Here is a 16,927-nt window from a genome sequence, read left to right as displayed (position 1 = left end):
TACAAATATTATAGTCTAAAAATTATTCAATGTACTTAAAACTATTTTAACATATGTATGGATTCATATTAAAATATACCTTATGTAAAGAAACAACACTGAAATTTATCCTAATTGATTATTGTATTAAAATTATATGACTGTTACTTTTTGCTTTATTATATATTTAAGTACAAAAGTTATTCTTGAGTCATTTTAAATTCATATATGGTGCTTTTATACAAGAACTTAACAAACTTGGGGGCGTGGTAATGTGATAGCACAGCTGTAAGGCATTTGCTTTGCATTTGGCCAACAGACCTAGATTTGATATCCACCATCCCATATGGTCCCTGGAGCCTGCCAGGAGTGACTTCTCAGGGCAGAGCCAAGAGTAACCCCTGAGTGCCACAGTGTGTGACCCAAAAGCAAACAAAAAAAAAAGAATTTAACAAACCCAATATGCCCAAAATTATGGTATAATTTTAAATTTTGCCACTTCAGAGAGAAACCTTGCTGATGAATTTCTCTCCCACCATGCAGATCTCTTGAAACAAAAATTCAGGGCAATTTCCAAGGAAGTTTTATTTTCTACTTTCCATGATACCACCAATCATACTGCTCATGACTCCATTATTAATTAGGAAATAAATTTAGAAAAAAATATAGAAGGAAAAATGACATTCTGCGTATTTCTGAATTTAATTCTTGGTGGCCATACATTATATCCTTAAAAAAATAAACACAGTACGAGCTGGAGCGATTGCACAGCTGTAGGGATTTTTCATTGCACTTGGCGAGCCGGACAGACTTGGGTTCAATTCTCGGCATCCCATATGGTCTCTGAGTCTGCCAGGAGCTATTTCTGAGTGCAGTCGGGAGTAAATCCTGAGCACCACCGTGTGTGACCCAAAAACTAAAAACTAAAAATAAAAAAAATATTGACACAGTAATAAGATTTATCTGTGGATGGCAGAAGTTTCATATATATATTTTCTCCTCACCCAATTCCCTGCAAATTTATTTATTTATATATTTTTCATCATTATGGTATTTCTATATTCTTGTGTTGGTGAGAATCATATACTGTCCTTGGAAAATTTAGAAATTGTACTTGGTACTAAACTATATTAAAAGGTTTGAAGTACTATGAAGCACAATTTGTTGGTTCTTTTCACAGAAATTTATAGTACCGTATATAATTTAAAATTTAGAGAAGATCTTGGCATCCAAATAAAGAAATTAATTTCTTTATTTGAAAATTTACTATAACTCACATATTTATTAAAAACTTTCAGTGCCCACTAATTTCTCCTATAGATTATGTATGTTTGGTAGCCACATCCTTGATATTATTATTTATCAGTACAAAGGTTCTAAAAATTTCCCTATTAAATATTTTAGGGAGGGTCTGCTCCCAAGTGTTGTTCAGAAGATAGGGGACAGTCTTCTTGGCACTCAGTCAATCAAACTGTTAAGTCAACGTGAGTCCAATACATTGTTGTTGTGTAATAGATTACCTGTTCACCCAATACGAACTTCAGAGCCACACTTGAACTTCTTGGAAATTTGGGCTACACTCAGTGATACTAAGAGGACCATGTGTTATCAGGGATTTCACTGAAGATTTCTGCATGTAAAAACAGTGTCAATCTTGGTACTATTTCTCCTGCACATTAAGAAAATTTTATTGGGGCCCGGAAAGATAGCACAGCGGCGTTTGCCTTGCAAGCAGCCGATCCAGGACCAAAGGTGGTTGGTTCGAATTCCGGTGTCCCATATGGTCCCCCGTGCCTGCCAGGAGCTATTTCTGAGCAGACAGCCAGGAGTAACCCCTGAGCACCGCCGGGTGTGGCCCAAAAACCAAAAAAAAAAAAAATTTTTTTATTTGGGTTAATTAAATATTCTAACTTCATATAAAATCATAAACTAAATCATTTTCCAGAGCTTAAAGAAAAGACCAAACAATAGAGAAAATATTAAGTTATTAACATAATTTATGGTATAAATTATTAGCATAACTTTTTAATATTTTGAAAAAATGAATTGGCATTGCAAAATGAGTTAATTAAAAAGTTCATAATATTTTTTTAAATTTTGCATAAAAATTAAAAATACATATGATAGCAAAAATAATTTTCATTAGTAAAAGATGAAAACATTCATACTAAGTTAATTCAAGTACATGATTTGGTGTGCTTCAATAAAATTTTTAATTATTCCTGAGATTTCTCCATAAGTTAAGTAGGTATAAAATATTTAAGTTGAAATTAATTGTAATATTTTTCAGGTATTTACTGTTCTTTAAAATATACCTAATTTAATAAAGGTATTTCCATCCTACTTTTTCCCCACATTACATCTGTCAGGAATATTTGATAATAAACAAAGAATAATTTTATGTACTGTAAATATATCTTTTTTTTTTTTTTTTTTTGCTATACCTAGCAGCTCTCAGGGATTACTCTTGGCTCTGCCCTGAGAAATTAATCCTTGCAGACTCAGGGTACTATGTGGGATGCTGGGGATCAAACCTGGAATAGCTGCATTTGAGTCAAATACCTTACCTACTATGCTCTAGCCTCCGAAACACATTTTTAAGCTTTAATTACATAGCAATTTATCAGTTCATTCCCATTAGTGCAACCAAAAGGTCTAATTAAAAGTCACATTTTAGAATGATATGACAAGCATTTCTGAGAGTTTTATATCTAATAGTGATATTCACCAATTAATAAAACATATTTTATATATAATATTGTGCTTAATCCTACATTATTTTCCCATATAAATGTTCTCAATGAAGATAGATTCTTTCTATTATTAAAACATAATAGTAACATTTTGGACTGACTATGTCATTATTTTATCTTTAATTGTATTTTTACTACAAACTTTCTTTATAACAAGCATATTTATTTTTCATATACTGTGTATTTCCTACATTTTGACGATATATAAATGATCACTGTTACAATATATTTGCATGGCTTTATTTTTAATTAATAACTTGTTTGAATTTTTTGTTTTTGGTCCTATGAGTATATTTAATTTTTTCAATATATTTGAAACCATTATCTATCCCAATCTATTTAAAAACTATTTACTAAAAGTAATTTTGAATTACTATGTATATTAATATTCTTTATAACTAGAAATTTGATGATCAGTTGTCTAGCAGGACTGTCATATCTAGAAAACTCAAACAAATGTAGCCTTAGGATTTCTTTCTGGGATAATTTATTTCTCCCAGTGAAGAAAATTTTAATTTGCCAAAAGTATGCTAATTAACTTGGCATGTGTTGCAGAGAGTTCTTGATGTTTAGTGAAAGAGGAGGCTAGATATTCATTATTTACTAATGATGATTAACTTATTGGGCACTTTTTTATGCCAGGTGTCATTTTATTTTATCCTTTACTTTTCAAACAAACTTATGAGCGGTATCAAGATATTTCTATATTTGTCAAGTATTAGGTCATATACAATTTGGTGAAATAACTTATCTAAATTTGCAAAATCTAGGTAAGATAGTGGCATTGTGCCAGAGAGATAGGACAGAAGACATTGACATGCCTTCCATAAGCTGACTGAGTGCAATTCCTGGTATAATCTGCACACTGTCATAAGTATTACCTTAGCACAAGATCATAAGTAAATCCTGAGAACATCCAGACATGGTCTAAGTCTCACCTCCACTCTCCAAAAACATTAATTTTTCTATAGAATAATTGCAATTTATATTTATATTTGAATCATTTGAATACAGAAGGACTTCAGCATAAATTGCAAGTGCTGTAAAGGCTTGTTAAGTAAGGTTTTTGTTGCTTGCTTGTTTATTCAACTTGTTATTATCTCTTCCAAAGAGGAAATGTTGACAACTGTTCAGATAATTTTCTTTTTTTAATCTTACACTATGTTATTAAAGGTGAAGAAAGAAAGATATGACAAATTTGACTTTGATATATAAATAAAGACTATGTCTCAAATCCATGGTAAGTATTGAAGACACATATTTTACTATGATCACAGATTACTAATAACAGAAAATTATATGATCATTATTCTGCCATGTTTTGGGATACATTTTCTGTCTTTACATAAAATTTTCAAAAATGTTCTTCTATAATAACTGTAGCCATACTTAAACTGCAAACTACTGAGGCAATTTTATTTTCCATTCATAGATTAAAAAAGAAGTGATTCAGTAGTGCTGAATTTAACATCCAGCATGTTCAGAGATTACTCCAGCTTGATACTCAGAATTTACTCCTGGTAGGCTCAGGGACTATGGGGTTGGGGGAGGTTTGGTATCAAATCTCATGTCAGCCATATACAAGTGCAAACAGTGTACTGCTGCTCTGACTCCCAAAATCATTTTTTAATTTAAGTCTCTTTTAGTAATTTTTTTTTATTTGTATGGAGGAGGGCATATCTAGTAACGCTCAGATGTTACTCTTAGCTCTGCCTTCAGAATTAATACTGGTAGTGTTTGGAGACCATATAGAATACTTTATATTAAACACATATTAGTCACATGCAAAGAAGGGCCTTATCTGTCCTACCTACCTGATGCTGGTCCTAATATTTAAGACATTTTATCAAAGACAAATTATAACTTCTGGCCATATGTTTTTTTGTTTGTTTTGTTTTTGTTTTTTGAGTCACACCCTGTGGCTCTCAGGGGTACTTCTGACTGCCCTCAGAAATCACTCCTGGCAGGCTTGGAGAAACATTTGGGATGCTGGGAGTCAAATCCAGGTCAGCCATAAGCAAGGAAAATGTACCATTGCTGTACTATCACTTCTGCCCTCATGAACATATCATTTTTGAATTTAAATAGGATAAGTTAAAAGTTTTGGGTTGTTACATTTTTTTAGCATTATTAGTGATTCATGAAGCATATAATATAATTTCAAAAGCCATTGTACTATAACATAATTTTATTGCAAATAAGTTGGTAAAGGAGAACAATAACAAATAAACACATTTGTAATAGTATCTAATATTGAACAACTTTATAGTTCTGAATAACGTCAACTCTGATTTCTCAACCTCTTTTTCCTTAATAGTTTGACCTTCAGTTTTTGTTTGTTTATTTGTTTGTTTTTGGTTTTTAGGCCACACCTGGTGACGCTCAGGCATTACTCCTGGCTATGTGCTCAGAAAATTGCTCCTGGCTTGGGGGATATGGATAGTAAAGGATATGGGAAGCCAGGGGATCGAACCACAGTCAGTAGTAGGCTAGCACAGGCAAGGCAGACACCTTACCACTTGCACCACTGCTCTGGCCCCTGACCTTCAGATTTTATCACACTTATTAATCTAAATAGTAATTTTTATTCTTCTTTTAGTGCATTTGATATCAATACTGTTAATCCAAAAGGTTCATTCTTGGCTGTTGTGCAAGAAATCATACCAGATGCCCAAAGCATTCTTAATGCTGTTTCATTATTCTATTGCTTAATCTGTCAGAAGAACAATTTTATTTTTCTCTATTCTGTTGTTTATAATGAAATGTTCACAACTTTTATAAAATAGTCACTTCAGTCATAATTTTATCGACTTTTTATTGCTAATCAAAATATTTTTAGAATTCAAAGACTCTTTTCTCTGGGGAGATTGAACTATATCCAATTGTAGTCAGTTGACTCCTTGCTCTGAACAAGTGTTCACTTCTAGCTTAGGATACCTTAGGGATGCCAGGAATAGAATTCAGGTTGGCCTCATATAAAACAAGTGCCCTACATGCTATATTATCTCTCTGGTTCCAAGAATTTCTTTTCTTCATTAAATAACTAGACTTATTTATGTCTTGCCAAATATTTTTATTTTCTTTTTTGGGAAATGTCTCATCCAGTGGTGATCAGGACTTACTACTTCCTCAATACTCAGGAAACACTCCAGACAAGGGTTGCATCGGTGGGAGGATTATGAGATGCTAGGCAAAAATCATACCTCTATTTTTCTGGCCTTCTTACCAAATGTTTAAATTTAGTTTAAAAAATATTAGGAAAATATAGAAAATGTTAGATAAGGTGGAAGCTAAGGAAAATTTTCATTCATAATTAGAAGGTACATGGGAATTATTAAATGGAATTAACACTAATATTTCTTGACATTAGGGTTTTAGGCTTAGTATAGAAATACTTGCATTGCACATGATTGACATGAGTGAAATCCCCAGCATTCTATATGGTTTCCCACCCCAGCCAGGAGTTGTTCCTGAATATAGACACAGGAGTAACCTCGAGCACTTCCTAGTGTGTCCCCGTCCAATATTAACTGATTACCTTCATCTAGAACAATATTCACTAATTAATTCCTACCACTTCAAAATGAGCCTCAAACAATTTTATTTTATGTGTTTATTAGTGTTTTTGTTTATTTGTTTTTGATTATTGGGTCATACCTGCTGTGAAGAGGGACGACTTTTTACTCTATTCAGGAATAACTCCAGGTAGGCTCTGGAGACCAAAACAATTTAAAAAGTAAAGCATTTTTAGTCTTGCCAAAATTAAGCAATTTATAACTTTATTCATTTTTTTAAACCTTTCTGTCAAATCTATATGAAAAAATTAGTCTTTAATAATAAGACTATAGCTGATGTGTGGTGGTTGTGGTGGTGGTGGTGGTGGTGGTGTGTGTGTGTGTGTGTGTGTGTGTGTGTGTGTGTGTGTTTGTGTTGTGGAGATTGTTTACTGGAAAACAGAAAGTAGTGAGACCACTGTCCAGAAGAACAAGCGGAATATGTGAAGATGCATGAACTATTGTGGAAATAGTTTGTGCAACAGAGGAATTAAGGACGAGAAAGTAGTTGTTATAGCAAAAATCTAATATTATTGTACTTAGGGAGATTGCTCAGTATTCACATTTGAGGTGTTGCGACCTCTGTTAGATACCAGCTCTGCTCATGGACCCCAAACTTCACAGGGTGTCAACCTTATGACGGCCAAAATAGAACCACATCACAAGCTCAAGACAGTGTTTTCTTATGCAAGGAATTTCCTCAGGGTTTTCTTAGCACTGCTTGGGAAAGCGACATACCCATGACCAAAAATATTGATACTTAACGCTAAGTTAATTTTTTCTCCTTGGTATATAGCATGAATATCAAGACATTTATTTATAATGTCTTAAGTTGGTTTGCTTTTGTCAACTTTATGTATGACATACTGAAAGACCTTCCAAAGAATATCAGTTTATGGTTCTACAAGTATTGAGAGTATAGAATTAATGGGAGAGAAAGAGTTGATGGGACCAAAAAATTAAAACAGATTGAGGAGAAAAACAGAATGGGCAGGACCCTAGATGTGAAAAGTCATTAAAGGGGCCTCTGGGTAGAAAAGCGGTGTCCTGTGACTGCTTTGACTGCTCTTTCTCTAGAGGGAGTGAGCACCCATTAAAATAAATCCCAAACCAAAAGTTTTGTTCCACAGTTCAGTCCTTTTGATATGCACTGAGTTTAGCTGATTTAGAAACTCACTGAAGAATGTCTCCCCCTTTTGTTTTTGCAATTTCTCCTTATTCTACGTAATAGATACTGAACACTCAGGGCAGTCCAGGCTCTCAGCCCACAAGGCTTTTTGCCTCAGCCTCTTGCCTTAGAGTTTTATTTTGTGTCTTCTTAGTCCTCGAAGGTGGCATCACTTCAACCATGCTCAACTGCGGCTGGTCCTGGACAAGAGATAAAAAATATTTTAAGGAAGGTTTTTATTGGAACTGTCATCAATTTGGTTTCTTAATATTTTTTGTTTCTCTGAGGGAGGGTGCAGTTCCCAGCAGTGCTCAGATCTTCTGCCCAGCAGTTATTGGTGATTGGTTCTATCACTGCCTCATCAAAAGGCACAAAGGTTTTGCAGTGCTGGGGTTGATCTCTGTGCCTCTGTGTGGGAGGTTCACCCTCAGCCCTCTGAGCTATCCACAAGCCTATATTTTTACTCTGATAGAAAATATGATAAATGGACTACATTCGTGCTCTCCTCTGAGAAAGAAAAAAAAGAAAATATGATAAATGGAGAAAATATATATTCTCATACAAAGAATGAGATTTTATTTTAATTATTTTATTTTATTTTTATTTTTATGTATATTTTATTGTATATTATAATATACATTGTATATAATATATTGCAATTTTATATTTTATTTAATGTAGATTTTATTTTAATGTATATGCATGTACAAGTGTTACAAATATTTTGATCAAAATTAAACATTTTACAGGGTATTTTTTGTTTTGTTGCATGAGTCATGTAAAAAAACTGTAATAATACATAAATACAGAAAAGTAATACCTTTCTTCAGTTTCTAATCTTTGAACAGAAATGAGATTATATTTAAGGAGTAAGTTTCTTTTTGTGATGGATCTGAAGGAAAAAAATATTTCAGTGAACGCTTAATTATGCCCTTATATGGGAATAGTCTATCCACTTAAAGAGCTGCACAAGTATAGTAAAACAAGAACAGATGCTTAAGACTTAGATGAATTTCCTGTTTTGTATTATAAACCATGTCTCTACAAATTATGATGCTCATTAGAAAACGTTTGTTTTGTGCATCTATACTTGGACTAAATTATGTCTTATATTATGTCCATTCCTGTTAAATGTGTCTGTTGTTGGCAAGAAATAGTGTGTAAAAGACACTGAGCTGGAATATAAAGTGTGGAATTGTTTCTAACTAGACACATAAAATTTTGTTCATATTTTTACAGAGAAGGGTGCATATCTTGGAAGAGCTACATGAATAATAGAAGCTAATGATTTAGGAAAGAGATATACAGAGGATATTTAAAAGACAAACAAACAAAACAAAATAAAAAAAATAGAATTCTGGATTGAGAGAGGACAAAAGCAGAAAATATGAAAGAGGCAAACACCAAATGGTCAGGCCACTGCCACATATTTCTCTTGACATTGCTGCTAGATCTGTGTGGAAGCAAAGAAAATTAAGAAGACATAGTGGTGATTGTCTTTATTGTGCTTATTTTCCTTCTTTTTATCAGTTGCCTTCTATAGACCAATTCTATGAAGCAAATAAGGTAACCTGTAAATTTATTTTAAGAGAAAAATAAGAAATGAAAGCATAAAAGGTAATAATAAGTATAGAGAACATATGCTATCTGTTCAGAAAAACATCATTTTATATATTATTAATTTTGTTTTTTGGTTTTTGGGCCACACCCAGCAACACTCAAAAGTTACTACTAGCAGGCTCGGGTCCTCATACAAGGTAAATGCCTTATAGCTACACTATTGCTCTAGCTCTTCTAAAAATTTCTGTTTCTTTTGCTTTTTGTATGTTTGTTTCTTACTTTTTGGGTCGCACTCAGTGACTCTTAGCAGTTACTCCTGACTATGTGTTCAGAAATCGCTCCTGGCTTGGGACACCATATGGGACACTGGGGAATCAAACCAGGTTCCATCTTAGATTAGTGCATGGAAGGCCCTACTGCTTTCATCACTGCTCCGGCCCCTATATCTTTTTAATTTTTAAACTGAATAAACATGAGATACACAATTATAAAGTTGATAATGGTTGAGTTTCAGTCATACAATGTGTCAACACCTATCCTTTCACCAGTGCACATTTTCTGTCACCAGTTTCCCTCCTACTCCTTTCTCTTCCATATTTCTTCTATGGCAGACTTTTTTTTTTCTCTCTTTCTCTCTGGCACTGCGACTGTGGCTTCCAATATTATTGCTGAAAGTTTGTCATGCATATCACTTTAGCTTCTTTGAGCACCCATTTCTTGTCAAGAGTGATTGTTTACAACTATTATTTTTATTGTGGTCCTTGCTCTTTCCAACTACACTCCCCAGCACATTTAGTCCTTTTAGCCCTTGTCTCTCATGTCCTTTGCTATCCTCATCTCTACAGTATTATTATCACATGATGCTTGTTTTTAATAGTTATATTTCACAACTGATTGCTGTCAACCTATGTTTATCCTTCTCCCTCTAACTCACTTTACTCAGTTATTCTCCATGTATAAGAAATTTTTATGAGTTAATTTTTTTCCTAACAACTGCACACATCCTTAAAAAACTTAAATCAGAGGTATTTATCTCTGATTAAGAAAATCCAAAGATATTCTGGATAATTAAATCTTGCAGAACTGGAGAGATGGCACATATTATATGTTTTTTGCATCACATTTGACCAAGTTTGCTTAGACCCTTGGATTCTCGTATAGTCCTTTCCCCCAGGAACAGCCAAGAGAGAACTCTAGTTTCAAAGGCAGGTATAAATCCATACTATGATCTTAGTACATCCAGTTGTGGTCCAAATTTATAGCTCCCCCAAAGCCAACCTTCTTGCTAGCAGAAGTTCAACAAAGAACTAAAAGTCCTTAGTGAAAATAACGTGATTAAGATTGCTGATAATTTCTATTACAGAAAAACTCTACACTTGATTTTTAGATAAGATATAATTTATGCAATCATAATAAAATACATTATATATTGCTTGAACTATGACATATCACTTGTTCTGGTGGGCCACACCTGAAATTTATCAGAAATTCTGCTGACTTTGTTTTCAGAACTAACATCAGGCTGCATTTGAGGTATCATATTTGATGATAAGGATGGAACAAGGATCAGTGGTCTACATAGCTGGTGCTTTTACTCTTGACCTATCTGTTGGACCCCAAAACATTACATAGCTGGTCATTATAGTATCACTGAAATGGCTATCACAATTTAATTTTAATAACCCCATATTCTCTATATTAACCCTATTCTAATTGAATTTGTAAACATACTGATCCCTATGTGCAACTTTATAATTTGCCATTTTGTACACTTATTCTTTTCAAGTTATCTGCTCTTCAACTTATCACTTCTTATCTACTAAAACTTTAGTTTCTGAGATTAAGCATATCTATAGTATACATATATTTAGAGTATTCTATATGTTTTTTGCCTTTAAAAACATTTTATACAAGGAAGTGAGCATAAAGCAAGCATTGTATTAAAATCTGTTATGGGTTGTGATGGAATGGCACTATTTCAACTTAAGTAATTTGAATCACAATGGCCAAGTATAACCTTATCGTGTGTATATGAATTATACCAGTGATGGCAGACAAATTTGGGTGGAATTTAAATTTGGGTGGAATTTAAAGGTATAAGTGCAGCAGAAGTCATTATATTCATGGTGAAGGGTTCTTTTAGGGAGATGGTGATTATCTTAGGTACATGGATATCTGCTATATCACTTTTTTTTTTTTTTTTTGGTTTTGAGGTCACACCTGGTGCTGCTCAAGAGTTATTCCCTGGCTCTATGCTCAGAATTCGCTCCTGGCAGGCTCAGGGGGACTATATGGGATGCCGGGATTCGAACCACCAACCTTCTGCATGCAAGGCAAATGCCTTACTTCTATGCTATCTCTTCAGCCCTGCTATATCACCTATAAGACTACTGGTCCTCATCTCTCAGACTTCCAGTTTTTAATATTTCAAACTGTGTCAAATACTACAAAATGAAACAGATCATTGCATATTCACCTCAGTGTTGGCAGTTGATTCTCTCAGAATCTGAATTGTCCTCTTAGGCTCTAGTAGATTCCTCATAATTTTCTTTTTTTCCCTCCATTTCATATTTAGGACTGTATTGTCATGTTATCTCCCCAGTACCCACAATCTTAACTTGAAGTCTTCTGAATTGCAATACAATTTAATACAAATATTTTGTGACTAGTCTAAGATTTTTGACTAGATAAAAGAAGTTGGAACTTCAATTTAAATCTGAAGTCTCCAAAGTGACAAATCACACATATTAAAAATAACAAGTATTGGGGCTGGAGCTGTGGCACAGCGGTATGGCATTTGCCTTGTACACATCTGATCTAGGACGGACTGTAGTTCTATCCCCTGGCTTCCCATATGGTCCCTAAGCCAGGAGCAATTTTTGAGCGCATAGCCAGGAGTAATCCCTGAGTGACAGTGGGTGTGGCCCAAAACCAAAACAACAACAGCAAAAAAAAACAAACAAAACAAAAACAAAAAAAACCTAAGTATTGTCTGTGAGTAGTCAAACAACTGTATGCATTTCCTCAGTTCTTAAAGCTGCACCTAAAACTTTAAGACTTAAACAAGAAAAAATTACTGTGACTGAAGAAATAGTACAGCAGGTAAAGTGCTTGCCTAGCATGTACCTGACCTAGGTTCTATTCCCAGCATCCCATGTGTTCCCTGGTATTGCCAGGAGTGATTCCTAAGTGCAAATCCAGAAAAAACTCTTAGGTATTTCTGGGTGTGGCTCCAAAACAAAAACAACATCAAAATGTTCAATAAAAACATAGGTTCAAAGGTAAACTACATTGAATAACAACAAATATATTATCAACATATACATATGTATATGTATATGTATATATATATTTAAATTTTCAGGGTCTCACAATTCAAATTCTAAACAGTGGGTTTGGAAAAAGTTCTAATAAGTTATCTTTTTCTTTTTTTTGTTAGTTGATTTTGGGTTTGGTTTGGGAGCCACACCTGGCAGTTCTTAATATTTTCTCCTGGTTCTGCACTCAAGATCACTCCTGAGGAATTTGGGGGATATTATACAGGATGCAGAAGATCAAACTCAAGTTTGCTATATGCAAGGCAAACTCCCTACAATCAGTCCTATAACTGAATGATAACTTGCCTTCTTATCTAAGTCTCTGAAATAATAATAATGCTACCATTCCATTGATCCTACATAGAGATCCTCAGAAAATAAAATAAATGCCTTGTCACCTTTTCCACATTTTGCTTTTTCTTCTCTTTCATATTTCTACTTTAATGCACTGACAAATTGTTTCACTCCTATTTTTTCATATATAATGCAAAATATTTTAAATACCTCCATAATTTTCCCTAAATTATTTGAGATGATTGATACTGCAACAATACTGTAATCATTATATTATAATAATATATAAATGCTAATCATAATAATCTTACATAGAATCATTATTTAATATTTTACATTAAAATTATTATATCTGAAAAATATAAGAAACCACATCATTTTTACCATTCTCCTTTTTAGAGTTTTATCAATTTCTCATTGTCTGCTATTGATTTTTCAAATAATTTAATAATTGTGAATATCTAGATTTTAGTTTTTATATTACTTTCAAATTTTAAAATTCTGATTTCTATGCTGCTGTTTTTTGGGGCCTCACCCAGTGATGCTTAGGGCTTACATCTGGCTGTGTGCTCAGTGATCATTCTTGGCAGACTTAAAGGATCTATTGGATGCCAGGGATTAAATCCAGGTCAATTGCATGCAAAACAAGCAATATACCCAACATACTCTTTCCAGCCTTAAATGGGTTTTAATTAATTTTGAAAAGGCTCCCATAAGGCATATAAATAAACATTTGAAAAAATATTTTTCCTCAAACACTTTTATATGTATCTCTTATAGAGACAAAGATAAACTTGTTATAGAGCTTAAAGTTAGTATGCTAAGAAAAAGTATGTGGCTAATTTTAAATTTCTATCAGTATCAGAAAATATAATAGGAGAGTTTTCCAAATTGGTGTGCTAAATATGGCAATAAGACGACTTTAGCTTTGAAGGCAGTATAATGTTCCAGAAGGAACATTTGGTAAAGAATCTGCCAACTGCTTTTATTATCATCTGAACTACCTCTAAGTTACAGGTATTATCAGTTTTGTCCTACAGGTAATTTAAGCTCCATCTGTGGTTGATGAATATTTTTCAGTATGCCATTACAAATTATGACTTGAAGCACCATAGTACCTTCTATTTGCAAGCATAATATCACAAAATATTGTGTTTCTGGATTCTGAATATAGTTGTATAGAAGAAAATGCAGTGAGAGAAATGGAGGTACTATTTTCTGTTGTAATTTGTTTTGGGTGTGTTTCTATAAGAAGCCTGTTAAGAATTTGAAGCCCCTATAGGTCCTTATATGTGTTTAGGCAAAAAAGTACAAAAATGTCTGTAGTACACATTTATAGGAAAGTAAGAAGTGAATGCATTATTGGATTAATAGAAAAATGCAGTAATAATATACTTGGCAAGTTTGGTTTACAATAAAAATATTTGATTATATTTTATTGTGACTAATTTATGAAGTGAATTATAATGCATTTTGCTGCATTTTTATCTTAAAATTTTAAAAATAATTTAGTTTTGTTTTTACTACCTCCTAGCTGCTTTCCTAAAATAGTTTCATAAATTAGATTTTCAAATACTGAATCTGTTTATACAGATGGCTCAGAGGCCTACAAGGTCAATTATACTGGAGGTGAGAATAAGCCAGACAATTAAATGTGCTGCATGGTAAATATGAACATGAACATGGAATTAGGGGTAAAGAATAGACAGAGTTTAGACAACTTGAAAATTCACATTAATTAGCATGCAAAGCAAGTAAAAATGGCATATAAATAGCATCATAAAAATAGACAATTTTGAAATTTTTCTCTAAGATCCTATTGTGTACCAGAATCACATTCAAGCAATTGCAGGTCTAAACTTGCCTGCTTTACATAATCCACTTGACAAATCTGTGACTTTAGAAAATACTTTTTTCTACCTCTGAGATAATACTGTGAAATTTTCTTTCTAATCTGTTAATGTGATAATTTCATTACTTGATATCTAGCTAAACCACTCTAATGTCCAAAGGCAAAGCTTAATGATGAAGATTTATCTTGGATAAGGTACAGGATTTAATATGCTAAATAATAGGAAAATTTGCATTTATATTAATATAATAAGATTGACTTATTTGATTCCTTTATTTACTGGAAGATGATTTGGGCCAAACCCAGCAGTGCTTAGAGGATACTCCTGGCTCTGAGCTCAGGAGTAACCCCTGTCAGTGTGCATGGAGCTATATGTGAATCAGGAATTTGAACCCATATTGCATAAGCACAATCCCATACAAGGAAAATGTCTTACTTTCAGTACTACTATCTCTCTATCCCTTCACTTAGTTTGTAATAATCTTTCATCAATATGGTATAAAGATATTAAAGTCAATTAATCTGTTTACCTATATGTATAATTGGTTAGCCCCATAATAGTTTTATTTTGGTTTTTCTAAAAACTATCTTTACTCTTTCTCAGAGATGCCAAAGCAATTTTTATTTCCACCAATAGTGAATGAGAAATTATTTACTCTACATTTTCCGCAATTGTTCCTTGTCTTTTTAGTATTTGTGGGGTGGCACAACCAGTGGTGCTCAGGGGTTACTCCTGGCTCTATTCTCAGAAATTACCCCTGGCAGGCTCGGGGAACCATATAGAATGCCAGGAATTGAACCTAATTTGGATGCATGCAAGGCAAATGCCCTTCCACTGTGCTATTGCTCCAGCCCCGTTTCTTGCCTATTTTAAGTGGGCATTCTCAAAGTAGTGTGATGATGCTTATTGTAGTTTTGATTTGGATTTTTTTATAATAAATTATTATGAGTATGTCTTCATGTGCTGTTTATATCTATACATATTTGAGGTAAAGTGTGTTAGATAAGATCTTTTACACATTTTGTAATGTCTTGTTACTTAGTCTCAATAAATTCTGTATGTAAGCTAGTCTTTTGTCAGATGTATGTTCTAAAATATTTTTTTTGCATCAAGTAGTTGGTTTCTTTTTAAAAAATTAGTTTTATTTTGTTGTATGGGAGTTTTTCAAATTTATATAACACCATTTATTTTGCTTTCATATTCTTTGTATGGAGTTGAATTCCCAGACACCAATAGAATCCCATCATTAAATATTTGGCACTGTTTCTTTGATGTATTTTATGGTTTTATTTTGGACTAATTTTTAAATATGGTATGAGAAAGTGAAAGTATTTTATTATGTGCATGTGAAAATAAAGTTTCTCAACATTATTTTTAAGAATTTTTGTTTGTTTTATTTATCCTTTTTGTTCATTGATTGCAAGATACTTGTCGATATATCTGCATGTCAATTTCTGAATTTTAAATTACATTTCTTTGATATGTGTGTCTTTTTCTATTTGTTACCATAGTTAAAAAAAACATAAATTTACTGAACATAAACATAATAAACATAAATTAACTGAATTTCAGAAAATTCTCTTTTGTTCTAATTTCTTCAGGTCCATGTTCCTTGTTATAATGTTATCATTCTGGTCAAATTCACTCAAGTATCAAAATGATTATCATTTAAATAAGCAGAAAAAGAAAATAAGAATATCTTTCAATTGTGAATTAAAATAATTTAATCATATAAAGTAATAAATAGGAGAACTGAGGAAATTCAAAGGAAGAAGTTATAACTACACTAAGAAGAGAAAATCCATATGACTTACAGAATGTTTATAAACTTGCAGGACTTGGACTAGTGACTGCAACTCTTTATCAATATTTCTTTCCTACAAACTTTCCTTTCCTACAAAGTGTAGAATTTCCAGCTTCCTCAAGCGAGTGGTGGGCTACTCAGTTGAGTCACTTATAAAAATAAGTGGTGGGCCAGAGCAATAGCACAGCAGTAGGGCATTTACCTTGCACTCAGATGACCTGGGATGCACCCAAGTTCAATCTCTTGCATCTCATATAGTCCCTTGAGCCGTCCAGGAGTAATTTCTGAGCTCAGAGCTGGTAGTAAACCCTGAGCGCAGCTGGGTATATCACAAAAGATAAGTGGACATTGATGGATATATATAAATATATATGCACTTTTATATATAACTATATACTGATCTTTTTATGGTTAAGTCTAAAACACTTTTGACAATATTTTTATGTGTATATTTAATGACATTGTACTCCATTTATTATTTTCATCTCTTTAATTAAAGATTTATGGCATATTTTAAAAGAAATCCATGTCTCCATTTTCCACATAATAATTTGTGATAGTTTTTTGCCTCTGTGTCACATTTAGGTAACTCTAAAAATATTTTCAATTTTTCATTATTGTTATATTTGATATAATAATCTGTGC

This window comes from Suncus etruscus, chromosome 3, assembly GCF_024139225.1.
Source record: "Suncus etruscus isolate mSunEtr1 chromosome 3, mSunEtr1.pri.cur, whole genome shotgun sequence".
NCBI lineage: Eukaryota > Metazoa > Chordata > Mammalia > Eulipotyphla > Soricidae > Suncus > Suncus etruscus.
This window is presented reverse-complemented; position numbering follows the sequence as displayed.